The sequence below is a fragment of the Synchiropus splendidus genome, chromosome 17, assembly GCF_027744825.2.
Source record: "Synchiropus splendidus isolate RoL2022-P1 chromosome 17, RoL_Sspl_1.0, whole genome shotgun sequence".
Classification (NCBI taxonomy): Eukaryota; Metazoa; Chordata; class Actinopteri; order Syngnathiformes; family Callionymidae; genus Synchiropus; species Synchiropus splendidus.
Genome location: NC_071350.1, coordinates 9,850,584 through 9,865,826, shown reverse-complemented (window position 1 = coordinate 9,865,826; position 15,243 = coordinate 9,850,584). Strand labels below are relative to the sequence as shown.

Here is a 15,243-nt window from a genome sequence, read left to right as displayed (position 1 = left end):
CCAGTAACCAAAACAATCTCCAGACTAAAACAGCAAGAACCTCCTCGAGGACAAAAAAATAAACCTCTTAAAAGTGGCAAAGGCAAGGTTGTTTATCAAACCCCCTCAAGTTGAATTCTTATCTTTGCTGAGTAATGATCCATTTGGTCGAAGTAATTTATAAGAACGTTTGTGTCAACAGTGCATTTTTTCAGGCAATGTTGATAAGGGTTGTGGTTGATTCGTTTTAGAACTACCTGGACCTCAAATACATGTTTGACTTTCCTTTTTTTTTTATTGGAACCAAAAACTATGCAAAATTCCAAAGAGATTCTGAGGATTCAGCAAGTTTTTGAGCTTTTCTTTGGTCCACACTGTATACTGAGTTGTGAGGTGAACTCAAACCAGGACAGAAGGACAGAAGAAAAAACTGGAATAAATCATGAAAGGCATACATATTCTTAACATATTTTTAAGACTGTATGTTAAAAATATGTAAAAAATAAAAAGAATTTAATGACATATATTTTCCAATATTCATAACTTGCATTGAGAAGCTTCTTAGCTAGCCAAGAAGTTTCTGCCCACTTAGTGGCAGGTGAAATTCAATGGTGAGGTGAAAATTGTTTTCCAAATAGTAGAAATTGAAACATTTTGTGTAACATCTCGAGGCGTTTCCTCTTTTCAGGTCTAATTTTAAGGCAGTGGCAGATTGTTGCTGATGCAAATATCAACGTGTTTTAGTCAGCCAGCTCATGTTTCTCTGTGCAGACTAAAGAACAGAGATATGCAAAGTGAGTGCAGCCATCTGAGGACAATTGCACTTTAATCCAGGATTTAACCACCAGAATCAGAGAACATGCGTCATGAATGGATTCATCACAACAAAGTGTTTGTGTATGCCAAGAAATGCATGGATAATGCTTGACACGATACTCAATAGTTTTAAAATCATCTCTTTAACATTGTTTCTGTCTGACCTTAACTAAGGATGCCTGCTGCTGGATTTCATTTTTAAATTTCACATTAAAAGGCAGCGACCATCAAGAAGCACTCTTTCTATTTTTTACAGGAACAGCTCTTGCAGATTTCCATGCTGTGCTGACGCTCTCTTCAGCGCACTAGGCGGCACCACCAGTTGGTTTGTTCATGCTGAACACACAACAGAGAGACATTTTCATCAGCAACCATTTGATCTCGCACTTCAGTTTCTTTCAACCATTTAAGCGTTTGGACACGCTGTTGAAACAAGACTCGTTTTGGTCGCATGTTTTACTTGTATCCTAGTTTGTGCTCGACTACATCGAAACAAATAAAAATCATATATACAGAATAAAAAAAAGATTTTGCACGAAGAGATTATTTTTCCTGTCAAAACTAATGTTTAGTTTTCTGAATGTTTTTTTGTTCTTTTATTAATGCAGAAACAGTTGCTGGCCTGTGATTACCTTACATGTCAGTAACCTTAGTCTCCATTCGATTAAGATTAGAATATTTTAGCCACTCCGACCTGTTGAGGAGGACTTTTCCTTCAGAAAATGAAGTCCATTGTTTTTTTTTTTGTAAGCATTCTTTACTGTAAATTGCATAGACGTAGAGAGACTTGGATGTTGCTATCACATGGCCTTGTTTGCAACCGCTTCACAGAGACTTTCCAAAAGAAAATCCTTTAGAAGGGCTCCAGTGTGCCTGCTTCAAATCATAAACACCTACACAGCAACTGTTTGATACAGCAATTTAAAAGACATCAAACTGAATGCTTTGCAATTCTTTTGATATATATAATGATCACATTTTTTGCCAAATTCATTTCATCAAGCTCCGGAATTATTGTGAAAGTGTAACATCTAAAACACATTTGCTGCACTGAAAGTTCACCTGAAGGTGACATTACTCATTTAATGGTCCAACACTTCACATTTATCAAGATCTTTTTGAAAGTGATTAGCCTCACTGATGGAGCACCCACGACTGAAAAGCATGAATCAGAATCTGTCTCCAGCAGTCATAGTCATTTGAGGTTATTATTCCTGTAAGATGGAAATGAATGACAGCCTCTCAAATCCTGGCCAATAACACCAATACAGTGAATAGCACAGCAGCGCCGTCCACCTCCCACAATGACGCAACAACATCATAACTTCATTTACAGAACTAAAGAAAATAACAAGGAGTCAACCTTGAGAGTTGCATAAGGAAATGAAGTGCGTCCCCAAAGTGGCGACTCTTCTTCCGCTGAAGGAACGCACTTCCTGCGGAGTTAATTAGCGGAGAAGTGACTGCGGTTCACTCGGGTGAGCGACAGAATCCATTTGGTGACATTAGTGAACCACTTAAACGTATTACTCGTCTTCTATTTGTCCTTTCCATCGTTTTGTTGTGTGGCAAGTGTAAACGACTGCGAAATACTAATGAGCTCCTCTGTTTACAGCCTGGGAACACAGGGAGAAATTCACACATGAAGCTGAGAACAGAAAATTTCCTCAGCCACGGCTTTTTAACAACTCTGACGTCAGCTAGAGCCCGAGACAGAAAAGGAAGACGCTCCTTTACTTTGTTAACCATGGACATTGAAACATCAACTGATGCACTGTTCTTGGTTTGACATGTCATGATGGTGTGTGATATGTATATATACACTGTATAACAGTGACGGAACAGAATAGATTCTAGAACAAGGGACACCAACCAGGCGTCCATGTGCATCAGGTAGCCAACAGAGACCAATGGACTAGTTTGTGAGTCTGATAAAAAAAACGAAACAGAAGAAAACAAAAACAGCTCTCGGAATAGCTTGCAGTTGCAAAAATGATGGAGACCCCTGGTGTAGTATATGCTCCAGAGATTCTGCCAGGATTGTCTGAAACAGTTTCAGACAATCCTGGCAGAATCTCCGTTTAGAAAAAAAAAACAAAACGCTATATGGAGCCTATTTAGAAGCAATCCGATAGAGAAACAAGGAAGCAGACAGGGGAGTTTTGGAACATAATAACACAATAAAAACGCTTGTTTTCAATCAGATGGTGATCTCGCTCCAATTTGCAGCTATTTTCACCCAGTCCGTCTCTTCATATGTCCGGCTGGATGTATGACTTTAGTTTCACGCCGAAAACCTTCATGATTATTTCGACGTTTCCACTTCTTTTTAATATGTTTGGTCATGTGAGAATTCATCTTTAAAAAGAGTACATTGTCCTGTAGGAGTTGGTGCTATCATTTAAGTATTTAGCTTGTGGCGAAAACCCTGTGCTCAAATACATGCTTGGACAATGCCACCCATAGACCTAGACAGTTTTAACGTCTAGACAAGGTTCAATGGAAGCCATTACAACACTGCTCTCACTCACTAATGTGGTCATCACGACAAAAGGTAACGCACAATCTGTCCTTGTCCTTCTCATCTAGAAATGCTTAACCACCATTTATTTGCGCTCGCTGTCTCTCACTCAACTGCTATAAAATCTGACATCATCCCGACGCAATTGCAACCGTTCGAGAGGAAAAGATAATGGCTGTCATTTCTATACTGATATATGATGAAGTCAATTATTTGTCATTTTCCTCGTAAAACTCGCCGCACATTAGTGTATCATCTGAATGTCGCTACCAGTCTGTGTCGTCAAGGAGCAAGGAGAGAAGCCCAAGGACGCCGTGTTGATGACTCTGAATCTGGTAAAGGTCTGACATACACAGTACAAGGCGTTCACTAAATCTATGACTCACGGAACAACTGATAACCAACAAGGATTGTTCTTATCAAATTCTTAACACATTTGAATACACCTCACTCCAATAAGTACTGAAAATGGTTTTGGTAATTACCACATTATAAAACTTTGACTACCACTAGCACTGCAACTACTTGAAGGCTATTGTCGGTGAGTCGTGACATCCTTGGTCTCATTTCGGCATAACCAGCAGTCAGAGGGGAAAAGGCTGAGGAACCCGGACCATCATATGCATAAATAACCCACTAGTTAGACTTAAAACCACCCTTGGTTACACAAGCAAAGAAAAACATTTTGCACTCAATAACTCCACATACACAAGTTTTATAACATGAACATTTGCAGAGATACACACATCTTTGGCCAACAGATGAAGTGAAATAAGTGCTCAAATTCAGTGTCGGTCCAACCTCCCAAATAAGTGCAAATGAGATCCAATGCTCTTATTTCACCACAGTCATTGGACCAGCTTGGAGCAAACCCACTCCCCTCCCTTCATGGGCTGCAGTGACATGAGCACAATCAATAATTTACAAACTATTTTATGATTTATGAATTATCCACAGAAGCTTCCACGAAACACAGTCGGAACAAAGACTGCACAATGCCATCTTTGACCGCTCGAACTCAAATATTCATCAAGTCAGCGTCATACACATATGAAGTGCAACCACAAGGAAAATAAAAATTACAATGTATAAACTGACATGCTACCTTTGATCTGAGAACGCTTTCCTTTCGCGCCTCCTTCTAGAATCAAAGACAAAGAACTGGCTGACTTACATGGGAGGATAGGCTCTGTAGAAAAGGGGTAGAGCTTTGCCAGACCTCCTTGAAAGTCACCTTCTGTTGTCACATTTCATCACAGGCCAACTTAGACCTCATCTATTATGGAGAGGATGAAGAATCAGCAGGTCGGTGCTGGACTGCACATGACTGATGATACACGCCTTCTTTTGCTACACCAGTCAGAATTATTGCACTCACACACCTGCACACTTGGTTTGACTTAATGTTTCAGGATTAGATGACTTATGATCCGCAGGCGCACAAGAGCGTCCCCCACGTGTGCCTCATGTCGCACACTGTGATTACGCCTCATCCTCTCAGCCTCACTGAGTCTCATTCATATAAAGCAGAGAGCAGAGTAATCAACCGTCCGCACAGATCACAGGAGGCTCAACAAAAAGAAAGTTGATGAGTGGATTTGGGGGGGAACGACAGATTAAGCAACGGATTAAGAGTCATCAGGCAGGATTAGAAATATATTTGATCCGGAAAATGTCTGCTGACTCTGTTTCAGGGTGTAACCACCTTTATTTTTACTTATAATGTAATACGAATGTTGCCAGATGAAGACATAAAAACTAGGGGTGGGATTCGATAAAAAAAATGTATCTACAAGAATCCACATTTTTCAATTAGAATGAATTTGATCTATTACTGAATCAAATGATGGACCCATACATGATTTAAACAAAAAAATAGTGTTTAGTTTGCATCAGTTTGACAATAGCACAATAAATCACGATGGTGGCTATATTCAAGTTTTTATATCACCTAATTTAAACTAAAGCTCTTTTCATGTCTTGAAAATATTTGTATAAGAATTTCAATTTTATTAGAATTTCAAGTACATTCAGAGTAGTGGAAACCCTGGCCATTGTGTAGAGAAAAACATCCCTGAACAAAAGCAAACAAAAATCTGTTTGCTTTTGTTCAGGGATTCCTCCATGTTTGTTGTTGTTGTCATCATCCTCACTGCCACGTGTCTTGTGCATCAGTGTGATCAGGGGACCAGGAACTCCTGCACTTACAAAGGCTCTGTGTTGTCTGGAGAGCAAACTGTTCCATTAAATTAAATAATTTTGTTGTTGTTGTAATTAATTGTAATAATGTTGTAATTAATCAATCGCAAATAACTAGTTAAAGTCTGTTTGACCTCCTTTTGCACAACACAGTGGCCAGTTTGTATTAAAATTACTTTTTCTATGAGAAATATCAGGTCCGGTAGGCATATTTTCTTTTCTATGTCTTTTAAATAAAAGCTTGATATGACCTATTTATTCCTAAAGAAGAAGATAAATGCATTCCGCAGTCTGGACATGTGCAACAACCTCTGTCCAGTCGGGCTGACATCCCTGTGGGACACCGGCTAATCCATGAACACTTTAATTCAATCACCGGATTAGCAGCTGACTGGAGAAGCAACTATCCAAATCCTTAAACCTGTTAACCACTACTGGCTGTGATGTTCTAGAGATAACACATCCGCTTTTTCAACAGCGATCAAACCGACAAAACAAAAACACAATAAATCCTGTCCAAATCCAGGGCCGACCTACCTGAGGATGGCCACAGTAAACCCAGGATTATACCGGATAAAGATGCAAATTGCCAACGTGCAACAGCCCATGACAAGCGTCACGGTCTTCCTAAAACCAGTACGAGATGAGTGCGGGCTCAGATTAACAAAAACAATCTGCCAACTTCATTTTTGGAGGTGGGCCTATCGGCTGCGTCCTTCAACCCCGGTTCCTGCGACACTCTAGCATGTGCTCTGAGTAAATAGTTTATTTATAGAAGACGATAGTAGTTCTTGGCTGCAGTGAAAGTCAGAGGCCTCGACGGTAAAGCTGCCAATATTGCGTGCCGGGTATCTGCAGAGATGTGAGCCAGCGAGGGGGATTATTGAGGGGAAGCTCGAAAAGAAAAGCCACCAATTCGTATCCGACAGCTTGACTCACAGAAACTTAAGCGTGCCCGAAAGAGTGGCTGAATATACCCGTTTTTGGATGGTACGATGATAAGATTTGAATATTAAAAATCTAATTATTACGGAAAATCCTTCACAGCTCTAAAGGTAGAAAGTGGTGCGACAGCTTTTTTGTGGGTGTGAAAGTCATTTTAATGTGAGAAAGCGTAAACAATCCATCCATTCAGTGCTTTACATCGAGTCCCTGCTCACCTTTATGAGGAACCAGCATCGCCAGAATGACCGGCAGCCAAAACACAGATGAAAAGATTACATAAAAATGGCTCATCTGGGTCAAACATGGTTTTTGCCGGATGCGCTTACAGACAACAAGATTCGGAAGCTGCGACTTAAAAAATGGGATGACGTGGGTTTAAACATGATCTACTCTGATTAAAGCTCTGTGACACCAGGAAAGCATGATACTTTTACCACCACAGATTACAATAAGAGCACACGGTTGGGTCAGAAATTTTAATGGGAAAATATCAATATTTTATAGTAGATATATTTGAGAAAGCAAAAGAAGGGCTTCAGATTTTGTTTAATAGATCTTTGGTAGCAATAACTACTGTATGTGCAAAACTAGCACAAGGCAACTGTGAAGAGGAACTGTGATACAGCCAGCAGTAGTCAGACTAGCAAGAGTCCCCTTCAACAACGCAGGCCTGTGAGCCACACGCGTCTATCAGAATGAGAGCGAGCAGCTCCTGGAATCTCAGCGCCTCAGCATCTCACCAATAGCAGAGCGTCAGCTAATCTTGCCTTGTAGCACTTCCAAACATAAAAGCAAAATGCTAATTCTACTGCCAGCTTATCAGTTTCCAGCAGGTTTATACATTTAAAAATGGCTAGGAAAGCAGTCATGACAAAAACAAAGGACGAATTCTGGCTTTCTGTTGTGGAAAGGTCACTGGTGGATGACAGCAGACACAGTGACACAGAGGAGGCAAATGTCAGCCGCTGGCACTTTGATAACATCTGACTAGCACATAAAAACAAAAGACTATCCAGACAAAAGACTAAACAAACTCATAAGTAACTGAAAATCTGACTTAAAAGCATACAAAAAACAGAAATATTGTCTAAAAATTACACGTATTCCTCGATTATTGTTGGTGTTTATTAAAGATACCCCCCACTTTTTGGGAAAATCTGCAAAACAGAAACCTTCCCCTGCGCGATAAAACTGTGATCCTGTCCCACAGAAACCCTCCTCTGAGGCATAAATTCAATGCCAGACCCCGTAGAAGACACAGGAACAGACAAAAGAGCACCTCCTGTCCTCACAACAGGGCATGTCACACGGATGCTCTGTCACTCGTGGGCATATATTTTTTTTGTCCAAAAAGATAAATTAAGGCCTTCAAAGAACTGCGTAACATAATACAAGTAACATCCGACCAACCAGTCGTAAGTCAGATTGGACATAAGTCGAATGGCATTCAAAATAGCTGACACAAGGGTTATAGGTGCTACTGTAGTGGTAGATGGCTGTGTGAGAGTGAGATGCTGGGATACTGTGCTGCAGTAACTGTCGTACGCGATGCCGGGCTGCTACGTGCTGCGGTGCCAGACATTGAATAAAGAAAATAGAAAATAAGCAGGTGGGCGTTAGTTGAGCAGGTCGTAAGTCGGATGTTACTTGTATAAAGGAAAAAAAAAATGCAGTAACATTTCACAAATACTAACAAGAAAAATGGGTGACACAATGTGTAGTTATTTTGGGATCATTCAATAACCATGAGCCGTGTACTATAATAACGTATGGCTGAATTTAATCTTAACCAAATGATGCAAACACTATGTCAAAGCAATGTAATCTGAATAGCAATAAGTGAAGAATATCAAAATGTCTAATGTTAGGGCAAATTACAAATGAACACCCCATTGACCACTATAATGGAAGAGCACGAAGCAGAAAAACATCGATATTTGCAACTACGCAAAACTGTGGTGGCGTTATTAACTGATAGAAGCCATACCCAAAAGTTGCCAAGGAGTTAATCATGAATTCATAATATAATAACAAAGGTTTCACTGGTCACATGGAGAAAGATTCCCTCCCAAATAGCACTGCAGTTGTGCTGTTCCTTCATGAAACGTCATTCGAATGAGTGCAAAAAAACTGCAGTTTATGGCAACCTCCTCAGAGACGGTCCATGCTTTCCAGCCTCTGTATGGAGCTAAAAAACAAAAACAACCACACAAGCATCCCACATCTAAGTTAGATGATAACACTCCACCTTCATTGTGTAAAAGCAGCTCACAAAGGAGAGATGCTCGGACACCCCTGGGTTTGTTTGACTGTGAGCCAACTCTTAAATAGAAGATGTCAGGGTTATCTTGCTCAAGGGCACCCAGTCTGAAAAAAATATGTCACTGCAATAGCGTCTAAAAGACATTTTGAGACATCGACTGATATTCTTTTCTGTCAGTACTCTTTTCTCACCATACCTTTTTGTTTCACTGGTGACAAAAGGTGAAGATTCTTCAGTAGAAATACAAGGCTGCCTAAAGCCTTGAGCTCCTCTGGCTGTCATCAATAATGTTGGCTGCAGCAATGAGCCTGTTATTCTCGCCCAGAGCCAGTTACAAGAAGAAATATAGATGTAGGAGCCTTTCGGAGGCTGCTGAGCACGCTCATTTCGGAAGAGTAGTGTGCTCTCTGAAACCCAATGCACTGTCTAGGGTCCAACCGTTTCATTGGCTGCTGGAACATATTTGTGCTGTACCAGTCCCAGCAAAATATGGGGCCCAAAATGGGCACTCACAGCTCCAGCTACCTAGACCAAGTGGGGCCAACTCAGGCCATACTAGGTTCTCTCAGTTTCAGCCAATGTGGGGCCAAACTATGGCCCAAATGGGCTTTCCCAGCCCCAGCTATGTAGCCCAACAGTGGGGCACACTGGGCTCTACCATGTACAGCGCAAGTGGGGCTCACATGTGCTCTCCTTGCAGCTTCCCACTTTGGCCAACTGGGGACCAAGTGGGACCCAACAGGCTTCTCCCAGCTCCAGCTCTTGCACGATTGGGGACCATGTGGGGCCTAACAAAGCTCTGCCAGGTCCAGTTCTAGCCCAAGTGAGGTCCATGAGCGCTCCAACTAGGCTCTCCCAGGTCGAATAGGGTCCGTGTGGGTCCGAACTGGGCTCTCCCAGATCCAGCTCGTCCAGCAGATTTGATCTATTACTGAATGAAATGATGGACCCATACATGATTTAAACAAAAAAATAGTGTTTAGTTTGCATCAGTTTGACGATAGCACAATAAATCACGATGGTGGCTATATTCAAGTTTTTATATCACCTTATTCAAACTAAAGCTCTTTTCATGTCTTGAAAATATTTGTATAAGAATTTCAATTTTATAAGAATTTCAAGTACATTCAGAGTAGTGGAAACTCTGGCCATTGTGTCGTGAAAAACCTCCCTGAACAAAAGCAAACAGATGATTTTGTTTGCTTTTGTTCAGGGATTCCTCCATGTTTGTTGTTGTTGTTATCATCCTAGCTGCCACGCTCTGCCAGGTTCCCTGTTGTCTGAAGAGCAAACTGTTCAATTAAATTACATTTTTTTTTTTTGTTGTAATTAACTCGTTAAAGTCCCGCCACAAAAAAAAAAAAACAGTTCATATATTCCTCCTCAGAAAAAAACAAAACGTCACAAAGCCTCACCAGAAATGAATTGCATTTGAGACGATGCTGTTGTATAACTGCATCCACTGTGTTCTGTAAACAGAGAGGAGCTGCTGTTGTTTATACCCACATGAGCTCAGAGGGCAGACAGCAAAAGATGTGTCAGGATTTCTAGACAGGTTCTGGACAGAAAAAAAAAAACCTTTGAGGAAGAAGCTCAGATTCACATTGATTATTTCAGTTCTCTCCGCTCTGAATAGCCGGACCACATGATTCAAAATGGAGAAAAGAAATAAATCCAGGCATTCCTGGAGGTGCAGGTTCCCAGCAGGGGTCATTCTCATACTGCAGATAATGAGGATGAGCCCGGGCAGCATCAGTGAAGGAGCGGGTTAACACTTGGTCAAGGTTAACTGGGAGATCTGAGAGGCCTTGGAGAGATCATATGCAGATGCAGCTCTGTGCAGGGATAAGAGGACATGTCCCCATTGATCGACAAGACGCAAATACGGAATTGAGAATTGCCCGTCAAGGGTTTGTCGACTCAGGCATCCTTGAGGAAACAATCAACGGCTTCAAGTGTTTTCAGCTGTGCAAGGTAAACATTGAAACGGTGACTCTGTTAAGCCTCAGCAGAAATGAATTGCATTGCATTTGAAGTGCAGTCTTATCTTGCACTGTCTCAACCGCAGTCTGGTTTTCTGTTGAGTTGTTTGCATGCTACACATGCTTTTAGCAAGGGGGGCATCTGGGCGTTGGCAAAACATGAAAAAACGGTCGCCCGATTCTCGACCGTAGCTTGGTTACCCCCATTGCTAAAAGCCTGATGCTACATGTGTCTGTCACCTTGTTCATGATGTAAATGCCAACATCAATTATTCCACTTTGAATTGCTGCTGTCTATCACTTATGATTCAACTGCTTTAAGTTTGGATCTTCAATTCCCTGTACAGGAAGTTAGGAGCTGCCAGGAACAAGTCTCTCATTTGCAGAGGGAATTAATGTATTTGTTTATCCGCATGTCGGCCAGAGGGATTACTGGAGAAACCTCTGAGGGCGAATGTTGGAATCAGGAAGTCGCAAAACATCACGAGGAATCACATCGATGAATGGGCTTGAGCTTGTGTAACACCATCTGACAGGAAAAATAATGACATATTGTCCACATAATATGAATATCAGGGCAGACTGTGGGTGCTACGATGTCACACTTCCATGAAAATACCTGCTGCCTCTGAGCGTCAGTGTAGCAGTCCACTAATGTTAATAAAATCTGTCATTAATACGTTGAAATTAGTCACAAAAAACAATGTTCCATGGCGCACTACAACGCGACATGACGTTACTCCAACCCATTATTAAAGCTTCACCAAAATGGCAACATAATTGAAAGGTTTTATACTACGACCAGCCCACTAGAATCCTGAGCGATGATTAAAAATTCCTGTGCAAGCGCACATAAGCGCTGGCTCAAATTCACAAAAACCCATCAGACCCTGAGAGAAAGAGTTTTTCACATTGCAATCCGCAGAGCTGAGTGTCCTCACGGCTCACTCAGTCGCACATCATCTTACACTTCACAGACACTAGGGAAGCCATTTACACAGCTTTACTATGAACACTTCTCCATAAAAAAGACTACATGAAATTTAGAAAAAAAATGTGTCTGGTTTGAAGGACCATCGTAGGGAATGATGCCGAGATTTATGAGTAGACAGAGCCGATTACCTCCTGTCAGCCTCATTCTGCTGATTTCCCAGAGGTGCTGAAGGAGCTGTGAGATGTGGAAATGTCCTGCTTTTTATTTAGCTGGGTCACAGCTCTGTAGATCACAGTGTGAGTGAGTGTAACTTAGAGTTACGCTACTGACCAGCTTGCATAGTGATTGAATTATAATGACCAGAGAAGAGCCGTCTTTGCAGAGACTGCAGAGCATCAGAGAACAGGCAGCTCTGGTCAAACATGGGCTGAAAGTTTTGAAGTGAGAATCAGAATACAGCACGCACTGGCAATGAGCCAAGTGGGGATTGTTTTTAATCGCTGAACTCAACCAAACAGTGTAATAAGAACAATAAATTAATTAAATAAAAAGAAATTTGTTTTTTTTAATTAATTATAATTTCCGTTACTTTTTTCTCGCGGTCTGAACCCTGCGGTTTATACAACAATGCGGCTAATATATGTATTTTTACAGGCTAAAAAGTTATGTTGCCAAAATATGAATGAAGTCACAGGCGTTTTATTGACCTGGTCAAATATAGTGCTCAAAATGTGCTGTTTTTGCCTGTAGGTCGACAGTTATGCCAACAAAGGCGATCTCCTGGAGGACCGGAGAGGAGAAGAAGCAGCTGAGACTGCCTGTGGTGTCAGAACTTTGCACACGCGGACGAAAAAAACAGGACATTATTAATGTCAATAAAAGATGACAGAAGTTCAGAACACTGGCGAGTTTGTTTCATGAGTCAGTCTCCATGCTGCACCAAACTAGTTTAGAAGTGATCCTCATGCATTTTTAAGCGCCGCTGACCTTTCTACGGTGCAGACAGAACCATTGCACCCACACACAGAACCGCACATTCAGAGCTGGACACGCACCGGGAACCTCTTCACTTCTGGAGAGACGTCACTCACTCGGCAACCCCTCCCACATGCAGCGGCCACACACATAGAGGAACAGCGCACCTGCAGCAGACACTCTACATTCACTCCTACAAAAGACTATTTTAAGGCTTGGAACGCATTATTTCTTTTTCCATTCATTGTAATGGGAAAAATCGATTCGGATTTTCAACAAATCGCTTCTCGAACGGCCGTCTGGACCGGATAGTGGTCGAGAACCGAGGTACCACTGTGTGTACCACCAAACCATGTCAGATTATCATCTGCAAATTATAAAGAAAGAGAAAAGTAATAGTGTTTACAATGATTAAATTGTAATTCAGGGAGCCAACAGAGCAAACCTGCAGACTGTTAGAAGCTGTTCTATTACTGCATAATAACATGCAAGTAAATCCTTAAAATGTATCTAAACAACGGTTTGCTGTTATATTTGTGTTTAAAAGTAGGATGTGACCAACAGGCAGAGCAAAGTCGGTGGACCGGTACATCATCAGCAGTACCTTAAAGCATGTTAAATATGTTGACACCCAGACAGGTAACAACATTGTAAACATTCACTGACTTGTTATTTGTAAAAGTGCAGCCCAGGCCGCAGAGTTAATGTATGAAAAATACTTAAGCAATCAGCACCTTGGCCGGCCAGCGACTCTGACGGAATACAGATTGGAACCATAAATGTAAATGGAGAAGCAGAAGCAGCTGAACCTGCATGGTTTTCTCAAGGCTACAGACCAAACAACTGGACAGAGGAAGGAAGTGACACACGAGTTCTCTGCGTATTTTTAAAGGTTTTTTTTTTTTAAGAAGTTCCTCATTTTTTACCAAACACTTCAAGGAATTTAGAAGAAAGCTGCGTGTTTAAACTACATGTCAGAGGAAAACAAGCTACACTTCAGAGGTTGTTTGTTCATTTTCAGGAGTCATGATGAGAAGATAAACATCAACCTGGTCTGTGCTTCAATTCCAATTGTGTCTTAATGGAATGTGGCCCATTGGAGTTGTCAGTGGTCCATTTATCTTAGTTACATCAGGTGGGACAGTTGGGTTATCCAGTTCAACTGTGGTGTCAGGGTTTTCTTTGTGATAGCAAAGTAGTTCTGCAAAAAAAAATGTATATACACACACAAATACACAGGGATGAAATCTGCATGCATGTGCACAGCGTGTCACATACGTTTGGAGTGTGATGATGGGACGAATTTTGAGAGGCAAAAATGTGTGTCAATGGTGGATGTTTTCAGGAATATGTTGCGCCTGTGTTCAGTCAAGGAACAGTCGCGTGGCGTGTTTGACATTCAGGACCGCTGCAGGTGCTGAAACGTCCCCTTCAGAAAACCACCCGGGACAGTAGCGCGAGTCCGGAGGCGCGTCCGTTTTCACTTGCTATTCACCCCCTAAAACACTCGATATGAAGCCGTGAGTGTAAAGTTTCACCTACCAGAAGGAAGAGTTCGGAGCTCCGCGGAGCGGCGAGGATCCAGCGGGAAGCCCCGGCAGCAGCAGCTGACAGCCGGGATTCACTCCGCCAGCTGGTGGCTGTCGGTGGATTAAACAGGTTCAGTTCCGCCGTCTTCCGGAAAAGCCAACAGTCATCCCCGCTGAGAGCCGGGGTGAGGGCCGGGTGTGGACGGTCTGCAGCCGCCGGAGAGGAGCAGCTTCCCTCGGTGTGAACACGGCAGCTCCTGCTTTGTCTCACCGACAACCATAACTTTTTATTCCACCAGCAGACACGCCGCCCCCAGGTCCTAGCACCCGCCCCAGTTCCGCCCATTTCGGTTATCCGTCTTCTAAACGCAACGTTATAAAATGAACCACCAAATTTCCACCCAAAATTTCATTCGATATTGAAATAAATTCAGCAAGTTTGTTAATTTCATTTTCACTCTTCTTTGGTGGATATTAAAACGAGTTTTTAGCGCCCCCTAGTGGCCACATTGCTCCACGCATGAGGGAAAGCGCGTCGGTCGTTGGTGCAGATAAGCAGCGCGCGCCTCTGATGGCGGAGGGAATCCTTTTAATGGATGGTTTCATCAGAATCAATTGAACAGCGAGCAGCCCTCTCCACCTCACACGCCCCAGTTACTTCCTGGAGCCAAGCGATCCGACTCTTCCGCCGTCCCAAGTCGAGCGATCCGCGCACAGATTTTGGGTGCGCACTAAGACAACACATTACGGTAGCGATGGAACGCTGCTGTGAGTTGAAACAAACAGAGCGAATGATTCTTGTCACAGTCACTTTTCCATGCTATTTCTTCTTTTGAGATGAGTTAATATTTGAACTAGAGAAATGGAAATCTACATAATTTTGGTCAAACATGATTGACATATCATTAATTTCATGTCAACATTATGTAATGATAGTTTTCATTACACAAATGTCTGTGATTAAATATGCTTTTATATCGCAGTGTTATGTACTTTGACAACATATTACACAAAAATGTCTGTCAAAAGGTCTGTCAAATAGCATTACATCATATAGTACAATACAGACCTGGGAAAGTGCGGCCCGGGGGCCATATGCG

General features: G+C 41.9%; 1 protein-coding gene across 2 annotated transcripts in view; it reads right to left on the bottom strand.

Moving 5' to 3' along the window:
* camkk1a (calcium/calmodulin-dependent protein kinase kinase 1, alpha a) overlaps nt 1-14,456 on the bottom strand; it is a 40,459-nt gene extending 26,003 nt beyond the window's left edge. Inside the window, exon 1 of one of the 2 annotated variants that reach the window (XM_053846297.1) lies at nt 14,157-14,456. The gene's annotated coding sequence lies outside the window, so the exon portion shown is untranslated. The remainder of the gene's footprint in view (nt 1-14,156) is intronic. The other variant, XM_053846298.1, reaches the window with a different exon arrangement.
* Nucleotides 14,457-15,243: the final 787 nt, after the last annotated feature.